General features: G+C 35.3%; 1 protein-coding gene and 1 pseudogene across 23 annotated transcripts in view; both read left to right on the forward strand.

Annotated features, from left to right (window-relative positions):
- The window catches only part of MAST2 (microtubule associated serine/threonine kinase 2), a 347,954-nt gene that overhangs the window by 139,305 nt on the left and 184,098 nt on the right, over positions 1 to 24,551 (forward strand). The window lies entirely within an intron of this gene.
- On the forward strand, positions 3,178 to 7,876 carry LOC108396999 (double homeobox protein A-like; annotated as a pseudogene).

A 24,551-nucleotide genomic window follows, 5' to 3' on the forward strand; every position in this document is an offset into this window, starting at 1 on the left:
CATTCACATTTTACACCTGTCAGTACTTCATTACTTTCTGTACCTGAATAATACCCCATTGTGTATGTATAATATAGTTTGTTTATCGTTCATCTGCTGATGAACATTGGGGTAGTTTATCTTCTGGCTGTTGAAAACAGTGCTGCTGTGAGCATGTGTATACATGTGCCTGTTCTCGGTTCTTTTGGTAAATACCTAGGAGTGGAATTGAGGGATCATATGGTGATTCTATCTTTTAAGGAACTGTCAAACTGTTTTTACAGCGACTGCACTATTTTACAGTCTCACCACAATGTACAAGGGTTCTTATTTCTCCACATACTTGCCAACACTTATTTTCCATTAAAATTTTTTTTTCATTATACTATCTTGGTGGGTATGAAATAGTATTTCATTGTGGTTTTGATTTGTATTTCCCTAATGACTGGTGATATTGACCATCTTTTAATGTGCTTTTTTAGCCATTTATGTATGTTCTTTAGAGAAATGTCTAACTCAGTGTCTTCCCTTTGCCTGTTTTAAAATTACGTTGTTTGCCTTTTTGTTGCTGAGTTGTAAGAGTTCTTTATATATTCTGGATACTAGACCCTTTTTAGATGTTTGGTTTGCAAATTTTCTCCCATTCTGTATTTGCTTTTCACTTTCTTTAACGATAATGTCATTTGATACATAGAATTAAAAAATTTTGATGAAGTCCTAATGTATTTTTTTCTTTTGCTTGTGCTTTTGGTTTCAAGAGTTCAGGAAAAAAATAATTTTTATTTTGTTGCTTGTGCTTTTGGTTTGTAAGAATTAATTGCCAGATCCTATGCTTTCTCCTAGGAGTTTTTTGGTTTTAGCTCTTATATTTGCCTTACTGACCCATTTTGAGTTAATTTTTGTATATGGTATATGTATATATGTATATGTCCAGTTTCATTCATTTGCTTGTGGATATTCACGTGTTAGATATCCTTTGAAGACTTAGAAATAGATATCTAGAGTAAAAGATCAGTTTTAGAGCTGTAGATAGAAATTTGGAAGCTGTGGATTAAATCATGAAAAAGTAAAGAGAATGAAAGAAATGTAGGGGAGCATGAAAAAATTATATGTGAAAGAGCACATTGTAAAAGATACTGAAGTATTCAACTTAGTAATTATACAAGTTTAGTTTAAATACATTCACTGCCTGTTAACTTGAGAATTGTCTTTTGCCCACCTTTTTTTTTTTTAAGAGGAACATGTTTCTAATGCCACCTAGTGTCTTTCCAAAGGTATGGGAGTAATTGTTCATAAGAGATTTTAAAGTAAAAATTGGGAGATTTTCATAAGATTGAACAGGATATTAGCAACCCACTTGCTTATTCTCAAGAATATCCTCATGAGAGACGCAAGAGACTAATTTTGCCTGAACAAATTTGGAGTTGAATTTTTATCTTGTATTGTTAAACATTTTTATCATATCTGCTGTGATAACTTGTAAAGAATTTAAGGTGTACCACTAAAAATAATGGCTTCCATATTTTTAAAAGGTACTTAAAATTAAAAAAATTTTTAGATAACTTGGTTGACTTTTGAAAAACATCTTAATTGAATTTGTTGAGGGTTAGTATACATGACAATGTTTATGCAAGTTTTTCATAAACTGGCATATATATAAAAACAGTGGTATTAAACCACCAGTTAAAAGTTACAGGTTTTGTTCTGTTTTTGTTTTAAATTTTGTACAGAAAGTCTTTTGTACAGTTGTCATGTATTGCTATGCATAGTGTATTTAACAGTGCTGAGGAAAGATCGAAAAGTACTGACATTGGTACATTCTCTCATGTTAACAGAGTAGAATTATTAGAGACATAAGCATAATTAGACACCATAAGCAGATGATTTTTAGAAAAATTTTGAAACAAAACTTGATATTAAGAAGCCTTTTTTTGAGTTGGGTTGGAGAACTAATATTGACTAACCTGTACAGATAAGTTCTTGTTTATATATTCTCCTTTATTTTCTCAGGAACATTTTGAGGTAGATATAATTATCCTATTTTACAGGCGAGGAAATTCAGGACTGCTGAGATTTATTTATTTGTCCATTCCACAGATATTTATGAAGTAGCTACTATGTATCACCACTGTCCTAAATTTCTGAGTTATCTTTTTTATTGAAGGCTTATGAAGAGTGCTTCTAAAACTCTTCTCTTGATTATAACATCTCTCTTTTCTTTTTTCTCATAGGGTTAGCATTTGTAAATATTTGCTAGGAAAATATTTGGTGGAAGATTACATCTGTCACTAGATTATAGGCTTCTTGATACCAAGTTTTGTTTCAAAAAATTTCTTCCCGTTCACTGTCCCCTGCAACAGCCAGCTGACATAATATTTGTTATTTGTATGAGTAGTTGAGTCAGTGAAGGTTAGGTGAAAATCAGGTTTTCTGAAAATCATCTGCTTATGGTGTATGACCCAGGTCTTTTAAAAAAAATTATTAGTATTATGGTATCATAAATATACAATCACATGAGCAACATTGTGGTTACTACATTCCCCCCATTATCATTATCAAGTCCCCACCACATACCCCACTACAGTCACTGTCCATCAGTGTACTAAGATGCTATAGAGTCACTACTTGTGTTCTCTGTGCTATACTGCCTTCCCTGTGCCCCCCCCTACATTATGTGTGCTAATCGTAATGTCCCTTATTCCCCTTCCACTCATCCTCTCCAGCCCCTTTCCCTTTGGTAACTGTTAGTCCATTCTTGGGTTCTGTGACTCTGCTGCTGTTTTGTTCCTTCAGTTTTTTGCTTTTTTGTTATACTCCACAGATAAGTGAAATCATTTGATACTTGTCTTTCTCTGCCTGGCTTAGTTCACTGAACATAATACCCTCTAGCTCCATCCACGTTGTTGTAAATGGTAGGATTTGTTTTCTTCTTATTGCTGAATAATATTCCATTGTGTATATGTAAAACATCTTTATCCATTCATCTACTGATGGACACTTAGGTTGCTTCCATTTCTTGGAAGTCTTTTTTTTTTTAAGCTTGTAAATGAGTTGTCATTCCCCATTTTTGCAGTGTGTCTTTTCTGATCAGTAGACTGTCTGGAGTACAAGGCTGCTTCAAGCATGTGCAGACTGGTAGCCTTAAGAGAGAGAGGAGTGTTGGTCTCCAGGTAGGGTCCTTCTGGAGTCTCTTCCAACATGGCCAAAGACAATGCTCCAAGTGAGACTGTAGCAACAAATCTTGGATGCAATCACACCAAATTCACAGAAAATCAACTGTAAGTCCTCATCAATGGATTCAACCAAAAACCTTACCCATGTTATGCAACCAAAAGAAAACTTGCTTTAGAAATCAACACTGAAAAGTATAGAATCCAGATTTGGCTTCAGAATTGAAGAGCTAGGTCTTGATCCCAGAAAGTATCAGAACCTGCGAAGGACTTAGAATCAAGCCAAGACCGAGATCACTCTGAAGAGAAGATTCAAAGTAGAGAAGGTAGATGGTATTATTGTACCAGCTACACTTCCTCTCAGTTACACACCCTCATCAAGGCATTTATGAAAAACCCTTATCCTGGGGTTGATTCCAGAGAGCAACTTGCTAAAGAAATTGGGGTTCCAGAGTTAAGAGTCCAAGTTTGGTTTCAAAATCGAAGATCTAGATTCCATGTTCAGAGAAAAAGAAAAGCTGATGAGGTCTTAGAACAGAGCCAAGACCAAGGACAAAAATCTCTGACAAATGAAAGAGTTCCAGGTATAAAAACTATACAAAATGGCACCAATGTCCCTAGTGACTGTCCTATTTTTCTGGACTCAGAACAGGGTGAAGAGAAAGACATACAGTGTGTTTGTTGACATCATCAGTCTGGGCTCCATATCCTCCTGGAAATACACCCTTCTAAATATACCTTCAGCTTCTCCAGAAGTTGAGCCTTCTGGAGCTAGTTAACAGGACTTCAGGAGACAGAGACAGACACAAGGCACCACACAGCCCTACTGACTAATCCTGGCTCCAGAATTAACCAGAACTCAAGGACAATGAAAATTAACTTACTAATATAATTTTTGAGTCATCATAGTAATTGTGGTATTTTAATAAGAAATATATGTGTTTGGTTGATCTTGGCCCCCTTTTCTGACACAGAGCTCCTAAAGCCTTGGAATTTTCTGAGATGAGGGCAGTAAAGGTGCCCCTTATGTTAATCAGCCAATGTAAACCAATTCACTTTGTTGCTCTGTAGACTGTCACTCAAATTGGATGTGTCTGGTGTTTGTATATGATCAGATTCAGCTTGTGAACTTTTCCCAGCATTACCATAGGAGTGGGTCTCCTTTTTAGTACCTGTTGATGGACATAGTTACTTTCACTTCTGAAGCAGGATATTTTAAAAAGTAAGCAATGTGGCCAAATAAGTATTTTTCTAAGGAATGTGGTTATTTTAAATATTTAGTATTTCCTATCCAGTTAATAAAGTTATACTCTGTAAAAATAAAATTTTAAATCACTATGAAAGATTAAAAAAAGAGAAATGTTAAGAAAGAGTAGTGTGCAAGACATATAATAATTAAAATGACAAAGATTAAGGATAATGAGAAAGTATTGAAAGCAGCCAGAGAGAGAAAAAAGATTACTTTTAAGGGAAACCCCATCAGGCTATCTATCAGCAGACTTCTCAGCAGAAACATTGCAGGGCAGAAGGGAAAGGCATGAAATATTTAATGTACTGAAGCAGAAGGACCTTCAACCAAGAATCCTCTACCCAGCAAGATTATCATTCAAATTTGAAGGAAAGATTAAACATTTCCCAGATAAACAAGGCTAAAGGAATTTATAACCATTAAACAAGCATTACAAGATATGTTAAAGGGACTTATGTAGATGGAAATGTTCTTAAGCCTAAATAGTTTTCAGCAGTGAAAATAAACCCACAGTAAAGGTAATAGACCAATTACTTACCAAGCAAATATGAAATCAAAACAAAGCAAAAGTAGTAAAACCACCTATATACAAAATCAGTCAAGGGATACACAAAGAAGTGCAGATTATGATATGTAATGCATAAAGTGTGGAGAAGAAAGAAGACAAAAGAAGTACTTTTAGATTGTGTTTAAAATAGAGCAGTTGTCAACTTAATATAGACTGTTGTACAGCTAGAAAGTTCTCCATGAACCTTATGATAATCACAAATCCAAAATCTATAATAGATACACAAAAAATTAAATGAGATATCCAAACACACTACCATCAAATAACAAGAGAAGAATTGTAAGAGAGAAACAAAGGAAGAGGAACTATGAAAACAATAAGAAAACAATTAATAAAATGACAGTAAGTATATACCTGTCAATAATTACCTTAAGTATAAGTGGACTGAATGCACCAATCAAAAGATGTAGAGTGGCATGATGGATAAAGAAAAGACCCATCTATATACTGCTAATAAGAGACTCATTACAGATCCAAAGATATATACAGACTGAAAGTGAAGGGATGGAAAAAGATATTTCATGCAAATCAAAGGGAGAAGAAAGCTGGAGTAGCAGTACTTCTAGTAGACAAAATAGACTTCAAAGAAAATAACAAGAGACAAAGAAGGACATTACATAATGATAAAGGGGTCAGTCCAACAAGAGGATATAACTATTATAAATATCCATGCACCCAACATAGGAGCACCTAAATATGTAAAACGAATACAGAGTTAAAGGTTGAATAGATTGGAACTTATTTATACTAGGAGACTTTAACATACCACTTACATCAGTAGATCAATGAGATAGAAATTAAATAAAGGAAACAGAGGCACTGAACAACATATTAGATTAGATGGGCTTAACAGGTATCTATGGGGTACTCCACCCAAAAGCAGCAGGATACATATTATTTTCAAGTGTACAGGTAGTGTTCTCCAGAACAGATTACATACTAGGGCACAAAAAGAGCCTCAATCAGTCAATTCAAAAAGATTGAAATTATATCAAGCAACTTCTCAGATCACAATGTTATGAAACTAGAAATGAATTACACAAAACAAAAAGACTTACAAACACATGGAAGCTAAACAACATGTTTCTAAATGATCAATGAATCAATGAACAAATTGAAACAAAAATCAAGCAATATACATGGAGACAAAGGAAAACAAAAATACAACAGTCCAAAATTTGTGAAACACCGCAAAAGTGGTTCTGAGAGGGTAGTACATTGCAATACAGGTCTTCTTCAAGAAACAAGAACAATGCTAAACAGTCTACATTCACAATTAAAGAAGCTAGAAAAAGAAGAACAAATGAAACCTAAAGGTAGTAGAAGGAGGGACAATAAAGATCAGAGCATGAATAAGCAAAATAGAGAATAATGAAACAAGAGAAAAAAATCAGTGAAACCAAGAGCTGGTTCTTTGAGAAAATAAACAAAATAGACAAACCCCTAGCCAGACTTATCAAGAAAAAAAAAGAGTACACAAATAAACAAAATCAGTAATGAAAAAGGGATGGTCACAACGGATACTACAGAAATACAAAGAATTATTAGAGAATTCTATGAAAAATTATATGCCAATAAATTTGGACAAATGGACCTAGAAAAATGGACAAATTCCTAGAAAAGTACAACCGTCTAAGATTGATCCTGGAAGAAACAATCTGAGCAGACCAGTTATTAGCAATGAAATTTAATTGGTAATCAAAAAACTCCCAATAAACAAAAGTTTGGTATCAGATGGCTTCACAGCTGAATTCTACCAAACATTTAAAGAAGAGCTAATACCCATCCTTCTTAAAAGTATTCCAAAAAGTAGAAGAGGAGAGAATACATCCAAACTCATTCTGTGAGACCAGCATCACTCTTATACCAAAACCAGACGAAGACACTACAAAAAAAGAAAGATATCAATCAACATCATATACCACATTAACAAAAAGAAGGGTAAAAACCACATGATCATCTCAATAGATGCTGGAAAACATCTGGCAAAATTCAACATTCATTCATAATAAAAACTCAACAAAATGGATATAGAGGGTATGTACCTCAACATAATAAAGGCCATATATGACAAACCCCCAGCTAATAACATGTTCAGAGGTGAAAAGCTGAAAGATTTTCCTCTAAGATCAGGAACAAGTCAAAGACGCCCACTCTCACCACTTGTACTGAACATAGTACTGGAGGGCCTGGACATGGCAATCAGACAACACGAAGAGATGAAAGGCAATCAGACCTCATGAAGATCCAAATTGGTAAGGAAGAAGTAAAACAGCCACTGTTTGCCAATTACATGATTCTATATAAAGAAAACCCTAAAGACTCCGTCCAAAGTCTATTAGAACTAATAACTGGATTTAGCAAAGTTGCAGGATACAAAGTTAATACACAGAAATCTGTTCCATTCCTATATACAAACAATGAACTAGCAGAAAGAGAAACCAGAAAACAATTCCATTTGCAGTTGCATCAAAAAGAATTAAATGTCTAGGAATAAACCTAACCAAGGAGGTGAAAGACCTGTACTCTGAAAACTAGACACTCTTGAGAGAAATTAAAGAATGCACAAATAAATGGAACTCTGTTCCATGCTCAAGGATATGAAGAACATATTGTCAAATCCTGCCCAAAGCAATTTATGGATTCAGTGCAATCCTTTCAAAATACCAAGGACATTTTTCAATGAGCTAGCGCAAATAATTCTAAAGTTCATACAGAACCACAAATAGTAATTTGTAAGTAATTGTAAGACCCTTAATAGCCAAAGCAATCCTGAGAATGAACAAAGCTGGGGGGATTACACTCCCTGACTTCAAGCTATACTACAAAGCTACAGTACTGAAAATACTATTGTAATGGCCAAAGAACAGACCTATAGATCAATGGAACAGAATAGAGAGACAAGATGTAAACCCATATATATATATATATATATATATATATATATATATATATATATATATATATATATATATTTGGTCAATTAATATACAGTAAAGTTGTCATGCATATACAGTGAGGAAAAGACAGCCTCTTCAATAGCTAGTGTTGGGAAAACTGGACAACTACATGTAAGAGAATGTAACTGGGTTAACTGTCAAACTCCATACACAAAAGTAAACTTGAAATGGATCAAAGACCTAAATGTAGGACATGAAATCATAAAACTCTTTAAAAACAAATTTTTCCTGGACATGACTCCTTGGGCAAGGGAAACGAAAAATCAACAGGTGGGCTCATTCAACCTAAATAGTTTCTGTACAGCAAAGGACACCATTAGCAGAACAAAAATACATCCTACAGTATCGGAGAATGTATTTGTAAACAACTCATCTGATAAGGGGTTAACATCCAAAATCTATAAAGAACTCCTATGTCTCAACACCCAAAAAACAAATAATCCAATTAAAAAACTGGTGGATGACCTGAATAGACATTTCTCCAAAGAAGAACAGGCACATGAAAGATCACCTCACACCAGTTAGAATGGCCACTATCCAAAGAGAAGAAATAAGAAATGTTGGTGAAGATGTGGAGAAAGGGAACCCTCCTACACTGTTGGTGGGAATGTCAATTGGTGCAGCCATTGTGGAGAGCAGTATGGAGGTTCCTTAGAAGACAGAAAGTAGAAATACCATACAATCCAGTAATTCTACCTCTAGGAATTTACCCAAAGAAAACAAAATCCCTGATTTGAAAAAATACATGTACCCCTATGTTTATCATTGCATAATTTACAGTAGCCAAGATACAGAGACAACCTAAGTGTCTATCAGTAGATATATGGGTAAAGAAGAAGTGATATGTATACACAATGGAATATTATTCAGCCATTAAAAAAATCCTGCCATTTTCTACATCATGGATGTTATGCTAAGTGAAATAAGCCAGGTAGAGAAAGAAAAATACCATATAACTTCACTTATTTATGGAATCTAAAAACAAAACAAAACGAACAAAATAGCAGTGGACTTACAGACACAGAGAAGTGACTGTTGGTTACCCTGGGTGGGGGGTAGGTTGAGGGGTGAGGAGGGTGAGGGGGATACAGGGTCACAAAAATGCTCAATTATAATATAAGTTGGTCACGGGGATGGTAGTGCAGCATGGAGAATATAGCCACTGATTCTGTAATATCTTCCTATGTTGCTAGATAGTAATTGCACTAGTGGGGGTGAGGATTTAATAATATGGGTAGCTGTAGAACCACTGTGTTTTATACTTGAAGCCAATACAAGATTGTATGTCAATGATACTTTAATTAAAAAAAAAAGAAAAAAAAGAGTAATGTGTAGAAAAGAGTTAAACAGGGCCTGAGACTGCAAGATTGGCCCTTGGCTGGCATCTGAGAACTTGAATGATAAACAGTTTCCTGCAGTGATAAAAACTTTCCTTAAATGATAAGATTGGTTCATTGTGCCTAGATTGTATAAACAGTGCGAATATCTGCTTTCCTGGGAGTCTGGAATTTGGTATGTACTAGGTAGAGTGTGCCCCTGTGAACAGCTCCAGTAAAGACCTTGAGCACTGAGTCTCTGGTGAACTTCACTGGTAGATGGCATGTATGCATGTTGTCACAGTTTGTTGATGGAGGAATTAAGTGTGTCCTGTGTGATTCCACTAGGAGAGAAACTCTTGAAAGTCCTCTGGACTTTACCACATGCACCTTTTCCTTTTGTTGATTTTGTTTTGTTTCCTTTGTTGTAATATCCTTTGCTGTATGCTTTTTTGCTCTTACGCATAAATGTGTATAAAGTCCTGTAAGTCCTCCTAGAGAATTGATGAACTGGGGTTAGTTTTGGGGATCCCTGACACAGGTCATCTTTCAAGGGCTTGTGGAAGTCATCAAAGGTAATCTTCCAGATTTACATTAACGGTGGAGGTTGAAGATTGTTTTATGTGTAGTTAACTTCAGGTCATTTCACAGCACCTGAGACTGAGCCGTCATTTCCTCTACCACTGTTTGCTTAGGAGCTGGCATTGTTTGCCTTTTACTCTGAGGATGACATTGTTCCTGCCATGTCCTCTTGTGTTTTGTGGCACATAAAACAGGTTGAAAGAGCTGGGCTCTATTTTCTTGGTCTGTTATTTCCTTGTATCAGATCTTGTTCTCATTACTTTTATTCAGTTAATGTTGTATTTATGCCCACCATGTTGAAGTTTTATGCTGGAGCTATAGGTGATAAGAAAGAACAGTAAGACACATACCACATACTGTTAAGCTGCCTCATCTATTTTTTTTTTTCTGTTTTTCTCCCAAGCTTAATGTAATCCTCTTCTGTTTCTCCTTTGTTTGCCTCAGGATTTCCCGATTAATGTGTTCTGTTTGTGAACACATTTAACAGTTTGCTTAGGTGGTTTAAAAAAACCCACCTCTCCTAGAATGTCCATTGTATATCTCCATACTTGCAAAATTGTTCTGTACCACATAAAATTATATATTTTGGAGTATATACTCTAGTGTGCATCCATGTGTGTGTGTGTGTAGCAATCATGATTTATTACTGTGTTAAATAAAATAAAGAATTGTAGGAGAAATTGTGACTTGAAATAGTCTATTAGCATTTAACATACATAATGTATTTCTAAGAAGTATCTTGATACTTCAAGCTCTAATAAGTTAAATTGAAGTTCATGTAGTTTTGTGGTATTTCATGTGGTTTTGTGATTCTCGTGAAATTAATTTGCAAATTTGCTGTCTAAACTGCTTATTACATAAATGAATGTATTTGTTGCAGGATCTGGGAAATAGTCTTGCTAGAATGTTGTAAAGTCATAGGTAAATTGCCCAAGGTAAGTACCTATTTATTGGGCGAAGAGATGTAGAAGGGAGGTAATATCAGTATAATTGTAAATTTATGAATAATGTTATTTAGATTTGCCCTTAAATTAGGGCCATGGTATCTCTGGGCTGTAAGGTACCTTCTTAAATGTCATCTGGTTTAAGTTAGTGTGAAGAAATAGTATATCCATATATTGTCTAGATTTTTATTTATTCATTCAGCAAACATGTTTCTAGTACTCATAGGATGTCATAATTTGTAGTGAATGCTGGAGAAAATAAGATATATAAGACACTGTTCTTGTTCTCAGAGAACTAATTAACTAATAATTGCTGTTGTAGAAAACAAGCATAGTTTGAATACAAGAAGTGCTGATCAGTTCTGGATATGGGTGGGAATTAAAAACTTGATAATGCTTGAACTGGATTTTAAAGGAAGATGAGAAGTGCTCAGAGGATGTTAGTAGTTGTCTGTGAAATGATAACTTTTTCTGAGGAATGAAGAAAAACTTGGTGGAAGAGGTAGTGTTTGAGCTAAACCTGGAAGGATAGGTAAGGTTTAGACATAGTAAGGTTGAGCTTGGGCAGGGACAGTCCCTTTCTAGTGTAGGGAACATGAAGTAAATGTATACTCGTCTGAAATCGTAGAAATTGCAAGTAGTTCATTTTGGCTGGAGCAGAGAGTTTATTTACTCATACTGTATGGCCATCTCTATGCCTATTGCTGGCTACATCTTGGTAAATAAAACAGAAATGGTCCCTTCTTCATGGAGCCTAAGGGAAGGAGTGGAGTGGTAAGTAAGGTTGTGTGAACTGTAGGTTGGGCAGATCGGATTAAAGACCAAAGGAATTTGAATGCATTGACATTCAAGGGATTAGGTCTTAATATTTAGGTAGAGGGGAGCCGTTGAGGATTATCAAAGTGGTGAGAATCTTGATTAGTGCACTGCAGAGAGATCGGCTGGTTTAAGTTTTTTGTTTATAGGTGATAGCTGAAGTCAAAGCATGGAGGGCAGATACAATGGTGCGGAGCAGAGGAAGAGAGAAGGGGGAGGAACAGCAGTGTGTGGTTAAGGGTTTAGTGTGTTTTGACTGAAGGATGGTCTTTGTGACTGTCCATGTCCTTTGTTCTTTGCTCTCTGTACATTTCTTGCTTTCCTCTTTAGCTGTTTCTTTCACCTTTTCCCTTGTTATTCACCCTTATTCTGTCCCTTTTTTTTCTTTCTTTTTTTTGTGATTTTTTAAATTAAGGTATCATTGATATACACTCTTATGAAGTTTTCACATGAAAAACATTGTTTACTACATTCACCCATATTATCAAGTCCCCCCCATAACTCATTGAAGTCTTGTAGTTTTGTGGTATTTCATGTGTTTCTGTGATTCATGTGAAACTAATTTGCAAATTTAGTAGTAAGATACCACAGAGTCACTACTTGTCTTCTCTGTGCTATACTGTCTTCCCTGTGACCCCCCACATACCATGTGTTCTAAGCATAATACCCCTCAATCCCCTTCTCCCTTCCTCCCCAGCTACCCTTCCCTACCCCTCCTCTTTGGTAACCATCAGTCCTTTCTTGCAGTCTGTGAGTCTGCTGCTGTTTTGTTCCTTCAGTTTTGCTTCGTTGTTATACACCACAAATGAGGGAAATCATTTGGCATTTGTCTTTTTCCACCGGTTTATTCTCTGTTTTCATTTGGTCATTGATCCATTGGTTATTGAGGAACATGTTGTTAAGCCTCCAAGTGTTGTGGGCTTTTTCATTTTCTTTGAGTAATGTATTTCTAGTTTCATACCTTTGTGGTCTGAGAAGCTGGTTGGTACAATTTCAATCTTTTTGAATTTACTAAGGCTCTTTTTGTGGTCTAGTATATGATCTATTCTTGAAAATGTTCCATGTGCACTTGAGAAGAATGTGTATCCTGCTTTTGAATGGAGTGTTCTGTAGATGTCTGTTAGGTCCATCTTTTCTAATACATTGTTCAGTGCTTCTGTCTCCTTACTTATTTTCTGTCTGGTGGATCTGTCCTTTGGAATGAGTGGTGTGTTAAAAACGAGTGCATTGGCATTCTATTTCCCCCTTTAATTCTGTTAGTATTTGTTTCACATATGTATGTGCTCCTGTGTTGGGACATAGGTATTTCTAATAGTTGTCTTTATCATTATGGCAGGAATCATGTCTTTCTCAATATAACAAACTTCTTTGGACTCCTCTGTACCAGTTGTTGTGCCACATGCTGGGTGCTCAGAGAAGAATAAAATAGAATCTTTGGGCTTATTAGGAATATCCCAGGCTTGCAGGATGAAGAAAGATGTGAACAGTGCAAAGCAAAAGATGCTAAAAGGGAGGGAAACTGCCATTGATCCATCCATCTTCAGTAACTGTACCATTTTTGTGTCGCTCAATATAGCGAGGAAGTTAGGGATTTTGTTCTTCTTTTAAGCAGGGTAATTGATTTGTGAATGTATTATATTGTCATGTTTAAAGAAGAAACTAACCAGTCTTTTCAAGAAATTTGTTGCTTAATATATATGTTGTCCTTAATTATAATTTTCAATAAATTGGTAAATGGGTAAAGATGCTTGACACTTTGCTTTAAATGAAAATGCCTGGACAGTTAATTATGAGTAGGAAGATTTATAGTAAAACAATTCATGTAATTGTTTTTAATGCGTGGTAAGAATTGATCCCCTGTACCCTTTTTCATTCAGTAACCTTTACCAAATTGTTATTTAGTACTTCTTACTAGCTCATATAGGAAGTGTTGAATAAACAGGGCTGAAAAACAGACATGGTTCTTTTCCTTGTGGAATTTAGAGCTAATGGGGTATGTGTGACATATATTTAATAAATATTCAAAGGATATATAATTATAAATCAGCACTGATGTTAATTATATAGCTGTAAATGGCAATGAAAGATTAAGGTTATGGCAACACTAACAACCTTAATGTTTAAAATGTATTTTGCTTTAAATGAAATGAATCTGGTGTTTTGCTAACCTGGCATGACTATGGAATTGTGCTTTGTGTCATTCATACCATGAGTTTCAGAATGCTGGAATTAGGAACATCTCTGTCTGACAGTAAAACTTTTTTTTATTAAGGTATCCTTGATATACAATCTTATGATGGTTTCACATGAGCAACATTGTGGTTACAACATTCACCCATGTTATCAAGTCCCCCCCCCACCCCATTGAAGTCACTGTCCGTCAGAGTAGTAAGGTGCTATAGAGTCACTACTTGACAGTAAAACTTTTTATGAGACATTTTATTTTGTATTGTGTAGTTGTACAGTTTAGGTTTGTGATTATGGATGCAAATGTAAATGACTATTGTGCCTATTAAAGGAATTGATGTTCATCTAATCTAAACCTTACTAGATCTCATTATGAGCTTATGGTGGCAGTCTCTTAGCTGTATTGTATTCAAGGGCCTCAGCTGTTTCGTTTCAGCAGCATGATTGTTGATGCAAATGAGGAGCATTATATTAAAAAAGCACTTTCAGATTCATTCGTGGTACTATTTTACTTGGTACTTGCATTCTTATATAAACAGAATAGTTATATCCTCCCTTAGAAGTAATTTATTGGAGACATTAGTATTTCCACATCAACTAGCATTTCTTAAAGCAGAGCCTATTTTAATATCCAAAATGATGGACTTGCTTTTTCCCTAGCATTCTTCATCTTGTAAATGGTGCCATAATCTTGGTAAAAGATGCAATGCTTGATTCCTCTCTTTTCTACCTCATGGTCAGTTAAGAGCTAGTCCAGTTGCCTTTCTGTATAGAATGCACTCTGAATTCATATACTGCACCCCTGCACCCACACTGCCTCATTTTTACTGCTAGGATCCTAGTTGAACACCCTGATTTCTCTAGTCTGAACTGTTCCTTTTTTTGTGGCCTCGTATGTGGTCTGTTCTCAAAAATGTTCCATGTGCACTTGAGAAGAATGTGTATCCTGCTGCTTTTGGGTGTAGAGTTCTGTAGATGTCTGTTAAGTCCATCTGTTGAAGTGTGTTGTTCAGTGCCTCTGTGTCCTTACTTATTTTCTGTCTGGTGGATCTGTCCTTTGGAGTGAGTGGTGTGTTGAAGTTTCCTAGAATGTATGCATTGCATTCTATTTCCTCCTTTAATTCTGTTAGTATTTGTTTCACATGTGTTGTTGCTCCTGTGTTGGGTGCATATATATTTATAATGGTTATATCCTCTTGTTGGACTGACCCCTTTATCATTATGTAATGTCCTTCTTTATCTCTTGTTACTTTCTTTGTTTTGAAGTCTATTTTGTCTGATAGAAGTACTGCAACACCTGCTTTTTTCTCCCTATTGTTTGCATGAAATATCTTTTTCCATTCCTTGACTTTTAGTCTGTGTATGTCTTTGGGTTTGAGTTGAGTTTCTTGTAAGCAGCGTATAGATGGGTCTAGCTTTTTTATCCAATCTGTTACTCTGTGTCTTTTGATTGGTGCATTCAGTCCATTTACATTTAGGGTGATTATTGAAAGATATGTACTTATTGCCATTGCAGGCTTTAGATTTGTGGTTAGTGAAGGTTCAAGGGTAGCTTCTTTACTATGTAGCTGTCTAACTTACCTCTCTTTTTAAGCTATTATAAACACAGTCTGACGATTCTTTATTTCTCTCCCTTATTCCTCCTCCTCCATTCTTTATATGTTAGGTGTTTTATTCTGTACTCTTTTATGTTTCCTTTGACTGCTTTTGTGAGTAGTTGATTTTATTTTTTGCCTTTAGTTAGTATTTGATTGGTCTGCTTTCTTTGCTGTGATTTTATTTTCTCTGTTGACATCTATCCTTAGGAGTGCTTCATTCTAGAGCAGTCCCTTTAAAATATCCTGTAGAGGTGGTTTGTGGGGGGCAAATTCCCTCACCTTTTGTATGTCTGGGAATTGTTTAATCCCTCCTTCATATTTAAATGATAATCGTGCTGTATACAGTATCCTTGGTTCAAGGCCCTTCTGTTTCATTGCATTAAATATATCATGCCGTTCTCTTCTGGCCTGTAAGGTCTCTGTTGAGAAGTCTGATGATAGCCTGATGGGTTTTCCTTTGTAGGTGACCTTTTTTCTCTCTCTGGCTGCCTTTAATACTCTGTCCTTGTCTTTGATATTTGCCATTTTAATTATCATATGTCTTGGTGTTGTCCTCCTTGGGTCCCTTCTGTTGGGAGTTCTGTGGGCTTCCATTATCTGAAAGACTATTTTCTCCCCCAGTTTGGGGAAGTTTTCAGCAATTATTTCTTCAAAGACACTTTCTATCCCTTTTTCCTCTCTCTTCTTCTGGTACCCCTATAATGCAGGTATCGTTCCGTTTGGAATGGTCACACAATTCTCTTAATATTCTTTCATTTCTGGAGATTGTTTTATTTCTGTATTCTCCCTCCCAATTTCATCCTTTAGCTCTTGCATATTTCTCTGCAGCCCCATCAGCATGGTTATGACCTTTATTTTGAATTCTTTTTCAGGAAGATTGGTTAAATTTATCTTCCCAGGCCCTCTCTTGGGGGTTGTCTGGGTAATTCTGGACTGGACCAAATTCTTCTGCCTTTTCATGGCAATAGAGGCAGCTGTAGGCAGGTAGCACGTGTGTCAGCTGGGAGAACAAAGTCCTTTCCTGTTTGCTGGTCTACTTGCCCTTCTCCGCTGCCTGCGTTGGTTATCTGCACTCCTGGAGCAGCGTCTGGATTAATCCCCTAAGCTGCTCTGGGCGGGGTCGCCTTCAGGGTAGCCCAGAGCTCTGTGGGGAGTGGCAGGTGAGCTGTGTTTGCTTTTCTGTGAGAGCGATGCCCCTCTGCCTGTGCTGGGTAGCTGCACGCTGGCGGCTGCCTTTGGGTCTGGCCTGGGCAGCTGCATGCCGTGAGGAGATTCTGGGTGGCTGCTGGAGGCACGACCGCTCCCGGGCCACTCCGATGCCACCACCGCTGGCTTGCGCACTCACTCTCAAGCTACTGGGCCACTGTGTTGGGGGCCCCACCTGCTGGGGGAATGACAGGCAGGCTGCTTATCACTGTAAGGGGTTTCAGTGCTGCACTGCCACCCAGGGTGTTAGGGTGCCTGGAGTTCCCTGGGATTCCCAGCTGCTGGGCTGCATGTGCTGGGATGATTCTGTCCAGCTGTGAGGCCCTGTCCCTTTAAGACTTTCAAAAAAGCACTCGCTTTTCTTTTGTCCCAGGGGAGCCAATTGTGGGGGACCTGCTCTCAGATTTTGCTTTTCCATTTCTCTAATATCCAGCACACCGTGCACTGTGTGTCTGTGCTCCTGCTGCGGTTTACTAGAGCTGGTTGTTTAGCAGTCCTGAGCTTTCACTCCCTCCCTTCTCCGACTCATTTCCTCCCGTCAGGGAGCTGGGGTGGGGGGAGTGCTGAGATCCCACTGGGCTGCAGCTTGTATCTTAACCCCTCTGTGAGATGCTGAGTTCTCGCAGTTGTAGATGTAGCCTGGCTGTTGTACTGTATCCACTGGTCTCTCTTTTAGGAATAGTTGTATTTGTTGTATTTTCAAAAATATATATGGTTTTGGGAGGAGATTTCTGCTGCCTTACTCACGCCGCCATCTTGGCTACTTCCTGGTAGTCTGAACTGTTCCTATAGTTTATTTGATCTCTGAATTCACTTGACCTTCTTACAAATTAATTGCCACAAAGTAGTTAGTACATTAACAACTTTTTGGGGGCTATAAGGGAGCAGTACATTTAAAGAAATGGATATCATATTATGTCATTCTCTTACTTAAAATTAACCAGTGGCTTTCTATTATGTAAACAATAAACTCCTTATCATGGCCAAGTAAGTGCTATGCGATCTGGTCCCCGCTTTCTTCTGTGAACTCATCTTCTACAAACCTCTTTTTACTAAATTCCAACAGTGTTAGTCTTCTTTCTATTCAGTGAACATTGCAAACTTATTCCCACCACAAAGTCTCTTTAGTTTATTTTCCCTACACCTAATAGACTCTTTTGCCTGATCTTTTCATGAGTCTTTCAAATTTTATCTCAAATGTCATTAGTTCTCCTCCATCATCAAGTGTTTTCTTCATAACTCTTAAGAGTATTTATGCTAATGTATTTGTTTACCTGTTTGTGTTTGAGCATAGAACTCTTATTTGTCTTGTTTGCATCTTTAGACTCTAAGTATAGAGTCTGATACTGAATTTAGGGATGTATTGGATTTTATCTATTAAAAGCATTTAGTAAAAATAATCTGTGCATACTATCACAACATCTTGAAGATTCTGTTTTTTTTTTTTTTTGCCTTGTGCACTAATGTCCTGACTGCTCTGCTTGGTAGAAGGGCAGATTAGAAGGAATGGGAGACTATTGCTCCAGAGGTTTTCCAGCTCCTGGCAAGTTCACGCTGGATTCAGTGAGACTGGATAATAACAATGGAACGTTGAGGGTGAAAGATCTTATATTAAGCTTTATTCTTTTGGTGGCAGGTCAAGCACCAGAATCACACCCGCATCTGGCAAGTCTGCATGTAACCAGTCCATTTCCACCTTTGCCTCCACACAGAGCACTAGGCAGAGCTCTTTGTATAGTAATAGTCAATAATAGTTCATTGCCAACATGCGTGCAAGTATGTGCCTGTGAGCATTGAACGTGTGTAGTGAGCAAGTAGGTTAGGGTCAAGTGAGGATCCTGGTCATGGTAACTTCCATTTTCCCTATAGACACTTTGTTCTTTATAATGTCTAGTACAAACTATCTTTGAGTCTCCTTATTTCAACCATTTTGTGACACTATGACACATCTTTTAGTTAAGCTTGGGATCTTAAAGACTTAGGATCATTGTGTAGGATTAATATTTTAATAGGTATTTTAAATTAATTAAATTAATTAATTGGATTTTACCCTAACCTATTGGGAATGTTTTGGCTTCTCACTTAATACTTTTTAGATTAAATAATCTTTGAAAGTAATTTATGCTCCTTGTAAAAATAACATATTCACTAGAGTGTGTTAAAATGAGGAACTGCGGGAATGGATGACAGAATGCCAGAGTTAAAGAGTAAGTAGAGAACTTGTATCAATATGGTGGACTAACCCGAAGCTGAAGAGCTCTCCTCCTGGTCCAAATGCATTAAATATTTTTATGCTGGACAAAACATATTTAAAATAGAAAGGAAACCCACAGCTGAGCTCAGTAAAAGAAAAGAAAACCCCCATCTGCTAAAATCAAGGGAGATTGAAAGCCAGAATAATTATTCTTTAGTAGCTCATGGTGTCTTTGGACTTGTAAATAAGCCTTAGAGTTTGGGGTTGGTTAAAAAAATTTTTTAGTTTGGTCATTTTATGCAAAATACTTGTTTTAAAAACAATATTGTAGTATAATTGATGTACAATAAGTTGTACATCTTTAAAATACATAATTTAATAAACTTTAACATATTTATACATCTGTGAAAACATTACCACAACCAAGGTAATGAATAAATCCATCACATCATAAGTTCTGTTTTGTCTGTATGTTAGCCTTTCCTCCTGCACCTCTCCCTCTCTCTATCATCTCCATATCCAGGCAACGAGTTTTTAGCTGTTACTGAAGGTTAATTTGCATTTTCCAGGTTTTTGTATAAATGGAATCCTATAGTATGCACTGTTTTTCTCTGGCTTCTTTCATTCAGCATAATTATTTTGAGATTGATTTATGTTGTTGCATGTTTCAATAGTTCTTTCCTTTTTATTACTGAGTAGTAGTCCATTGTAGAGCTATACCACCTTTTATTAATCTTTTGACCTGTGGATGAACATTTGGGTTGTTTCTATTTCTTGACTATTAAAAATAAAGATATTATGAAACATTTATATACTATTATTTGTATAGATGTATGATTTGCTTTCTCTTAGATAAATACCTGGGAGTGGAATGGCCATATCATATGATAGTTGTATGTTAACTTTTAAGGGATTGCCACCCTGTTCTAAAGTGCTGTACCATTTTACATTCCCACCAGTAGTGTATGAGATTTCCAGTTGTTCCATGGCTTTGCTAGTCCTGGCTAGGGCCAGGGTCAGTCTTTTTAATTTTAGCCATTCTAAAAAAACAGGTATCTCATGGTGGTTTTAATTTTTATTTTTCTAGTGACTAATTCTGTTGAGCATCTTTTCATGTACCTTTTTGCTATCTAAATAACTTCTTTGGTGAATTTTTTCCATATTTTTAACTGGGTTGTTTTTTTATTGTTGAGTTTTGAGAGTTATTTATATATTCTGTACACAAGTTCTTTGTTAGATGAGTGATCTGCAGATATTCTCCTAGTCTGTGTCTTGTCTTTCATTCTCTACATGGTGTCTTTTGAGGAATAGAAACACCTAATTTTGAAGTCCAGTTTATCAGTTTTTCTTTTATGGATTAGATACACTTTTGATGTTTTATCCAAAAAGTCTTTGACTAACCACGATCACAAAGATTTTATCATTTTTTTCTAGAATTCTCATAGTTTTAGGTTTTCTATCTAAGTATATGGTTTGAGTTAATTTTTATATGTGATATGAGATATGGATTTATGTTTGTACTTTTTTCTTGCTGATACCTAGTTGAAGGGACTGACTTTTTTAACTAAATTGCTTTTGTACTTTTGTCAAAAATCAATTGACCATATATGTGGGTGTTTCCTAGATCTTTTTTCTGTTCCATTGATCTATTTAGACATCTATCTTGATGCCAGTATCAAACTGTTTAATTACTGTAGCTTCAAAATAAGTCTGGAAGATAGATAGTCTAAGGCCTCCAATTTTGTTCTTTTTCAAAGTTGATATAGCTATTCTAGTTCCTTTGCATTTCCATTTGAATTTTAGATTGAACTTGTTGATTTCTGCAAAAAAAAAAAAGGAAAAGAAAAAGCTTGCTGGGATTTTGATTAGGATTGCATTGACTCTACAGATCAATTAAAGAAGCATTGGTATTTTAACATTATTGAATCTTGTGATTAATAAACATAGTAATGTTTTATAGTTTTTTGGTGTACAGGTCTTGTTTATCTCTTGTCAGATTTATCCCTGAACTTTTTGTATTTTTGATGCTATTGAAAATATAATTGCTTTATGATTTTCAGTTTCTGATGGCTTGTTGCCATTGTATAAAAATCCAACTGATTTCTCAATATTCATCATGTATTTCACAACCTTGCTAAACTCGCTTATTTGTGTTAGTAGTTGTTTTGTTGATTATATTAGATTCTTTTATGCAGATGATCACGTCATCTGTAAATATTTTTTCTTTTCCAGTTTAGACTCAAATGCCATTAATTAGTTTTTTGTTTCATTTCGTTGCAGTGGCCAGAAGCGCCAGTGCAATGTTGAAAAGAAGTGATAAAAGCAGGCATTATTGCTTTCCTTGTTCTGTATCTTAGGGGGAAAGCATTTAGTCTTTCACTGTTGAGTATGATGTTTTCTCTAGGTTTGTTGTTTATCCCCTTTATTAAGCTGAGGAGGTTCTCTTCTTTTCGTAGCTTGCTGAGAGTTTTAACAGAAATGGATGATGTGTTTTGTCAAATACTTTTTATGCATGTATTGAGGTGGTAACATTTTCTTTTTTCTGGTCATTTGGTGAATTATATTGATATTTTTCATTGGTCGATTTTTAAATGTTAAGTTAACCTTGCATTCCTGGCATAAGCTCTACATTCATAATGTATTATCTTTTTAATATACAGTTGGATGTGATTTGCTAAAATTATTATACTTATGTTCATGAGGGATATTGATCTATAGTTCTGTTTCCTTTTAATGTCTGTCTCTTTGGAATCAGGATAATGACGACCTTATAGAATGTGTTGGAAAGTGTTCCCTCCTCTTCATTAACTGAAAAGAGTTTGTGTAGAATTTATTTAAATGCTTGGCAAATTCTTTAGGGAAGCTGTTTTGATCTGCAGTTCTACTTGTAGGAGAGTTTTTAAACTTCCAATTCAATCTCTTTAATAGATATAAGAATATTTAGACTTGCTGTGTTTCTTGAGAGTTTTGGTGGTTTATATCTTTCAGAGAATTTGTCTATTTCATCTAAATTGTGAAATTTATTGGTATAAATTATAAATATTTCATCCTGATTTTGATAATTTTTTCCTTCTTTTTTCTCTATTCAATCTTAACAATGACTTACAATTTTCTCAAGCTCTATGTGATGATTTAATTGATTTATTTTATTTCATTTATTTACATATATATAATATATGTAGGTGTATATGTTTTCTATTTCATTGATTTCTGCTCTCATCTTCATTAATTCTTTTCCTCTACTTGCAGTGGATTTTATTTTCTCTTTCTAGTTTCTTAAGGTGGAAGCTGAGGTTGTTGAACTGAGTCCTTTTCTCATGTTGGTGATTAGTGGTAAATATTTCTCTTTATGTTCTACTGCATTCACTATATCCTATCCATTTGACATGTGTGTTGTTTCCACCCCACCCAGTTCAAATTACTTTCTAATTTTCCTTTTAATTTCTTTGATTTATGAGTCTTTCATAAGTACATTATTTAGTTTTTAAATATTAGGGGGCTTCTCATATCTGTTTTGTTACTGATATGTAGTTCATTTACATTGTGGTTAGTCACATATATGACTTAAGTCTTAAAATTGACTGATAATGTATTTTGTGGCACTGAATATGGTCTCTTGTTAATGTTTGATGTGCACTTGAAAAGAATGTAGATTCTGCTGTTGTTGTGTGAGTACTCTACAGATGTTGTTTAGGTCAAGTTCGTATATAGTGTTCAAGTTTTTTTTTATCCTTACTGATTTTCTGTCAACTTGCTCTGTCAGTTATTAAAGAGGGTTTTGAAATCTCAAGAAGGACTGGAAGTAAATGTTTGTGCTTTTTTTGTTATGTTTTCATTTTTTAGGTCATTGATTTTCTAGGTTTGGTTTGTACTAACTTAATCACTTTGAGCAGTTCTTTTACAATGAAAATCATCTTAATTTAAAGTCATCTAGCCCTTTAACACAATGGAGATATATTAGGAGTTAGAATTAAATGGTAGGATTTCCAGTTTCTATACAAGTCTTTAATTACTTGGATCAATGTTGGGATTGAAAGGACTCTTGTTTTTGTGGCATGTCTGTTGGAATGTGAGTACATTTATCTTTAATAGACTTTTAGTTTTATCCTTTTAAAAATAATGGGAAAACAAAACTATTTCTAAGAAGAATGCAAAGATACAGAAGTAATTTTCTGCTTTTGAAAGTTGGAAATTTTTCTGTTTTGTTGGTGTAAAATTTACTTTGTAATAACCAGAAGATGTAAAAGTGCTGTTAATTGATTTTTCCATCCTGTGATTGCTTGTAACTTTCGTCTAGATTTTTAAAAATTAAAGTAATTTTTGCAGTTTCATCTCACCTTTTCTCTTGCCATTTGACCTCTTAATTTCCAGCCCCACATGAAATGAATTAGTTGAGCTAAAGGTCTGAGTTGCTTCTGGCAAACTGAATTAATGGATTGTTTTTCAAAAGGGGCATAAAATTCCAAAGAGAAGTATGGGCATCTTGGGAACAAAGGAGAGTGCATTTAAAGGAATAGTAAAATGAGAAGGTAGAAATTAAGCAACTTTAGGCTTGTTTGCTTTTAACTTTTTATTTTAAAGTAATTAGACTTATACAGGAAGTTGTAAAATAGTATATAGAATCCCACGAACTCTTTACTTTTTATATAACTGTAGTACAGTATCAAACTAGGAAATCAATATTAGCACATCATTGTACTAGATTAAAGGCTTTATTTGGTTTTACATACACTTGTGTGTCTGTATATACAGTTCTATACAATTTGATCCCACAAATAGATTTTTGTAATGCCTGTCACCACGATCAAAGTACAGAACTGTTCCATCATTGTAAAGGAACTCCTTTGTATTACATATTTCTACTCCTCTCTGTCCTTAACACCCTTGCAGCTATTAATCTGTTCTCCTTCTCTGTGTGAATATTATAGAAATGGAACCATAAATTGTATAATCTTTTGAGACTGGCCTCCTTCCCTAAGCATAAGGCCTTTGAGATCCATCCAAATTGTTACATTTATCAATAGTTCTTTCCACTTTTTTGCTGAGTAGTATTCCATTATATGTTTATTCACTGACCTATTGATGGATTTTTTTAAGCTCTTAAATTTTAAAGATTCTTTATATATTCTAGATATAAATTCTTTGTTGAATATGTAGTTTGTAAGTATTTTCACCTACTCCCTATCTTGATATTTCATTATTTTTAATAGAGTCATCTGCAGAGAGTGAAAGTCTTTAATTTTGATGAAGTTTAGTTTACCGATTTTTTCTTTTATGGATTGTGTTCTTGGTGTCATGTGTAAAAACTCTTCATCTTTCCTTAGGTTCTGAGGATTTGTGCTTCTGTGTCTTATGAAATCTTTCTATTTTTTATTTTTACACTAAAATCCGTGATGCATTTTGAATTAGTTTTTGAATGTGGTATGAGGTATAGGTTGAGGTTTATTTATTTGTGTGTCTATTTATCTGGCCTATGGATGTCCAGTTGCTCTTTTGCAATTTATTGAAAAGTCTATCCTTTCTCCACTGAATTGTTCTTATACTTTTGTCAAAAATAAATTGGGCATATTTGTATGGATCTATTTCTGGGTTCTCTATTCTGTTCCATTGGCCTGTCAGACTGTCCTTAAGTCTTAATGTTGGGAATTATGATTTCTTATCATTTATTTTTCTATTTCAAAATTGCTTTAACTAGTTCTTTTTCCTTTTCATTTAAGTTTTAGAGTAAGTGTTTTTATATCTATGAAACATCTTGCTGGGATGTTATAGGAGTTGAATTAAA

The sequence above is a fragment of the Manis javanica genome, chromosome 4 (assembly GCF_040802235.1).
Source record: "Manis javanica isolate MJ-LG chromosome 4, MJ_LKY, whole genome shotgun sequence".
Lineage (NCBI taxonomy): Eukaryota > Metazoa > Chordata > Mammalia > Pholidota > Manidae > Manis > Manis javanica.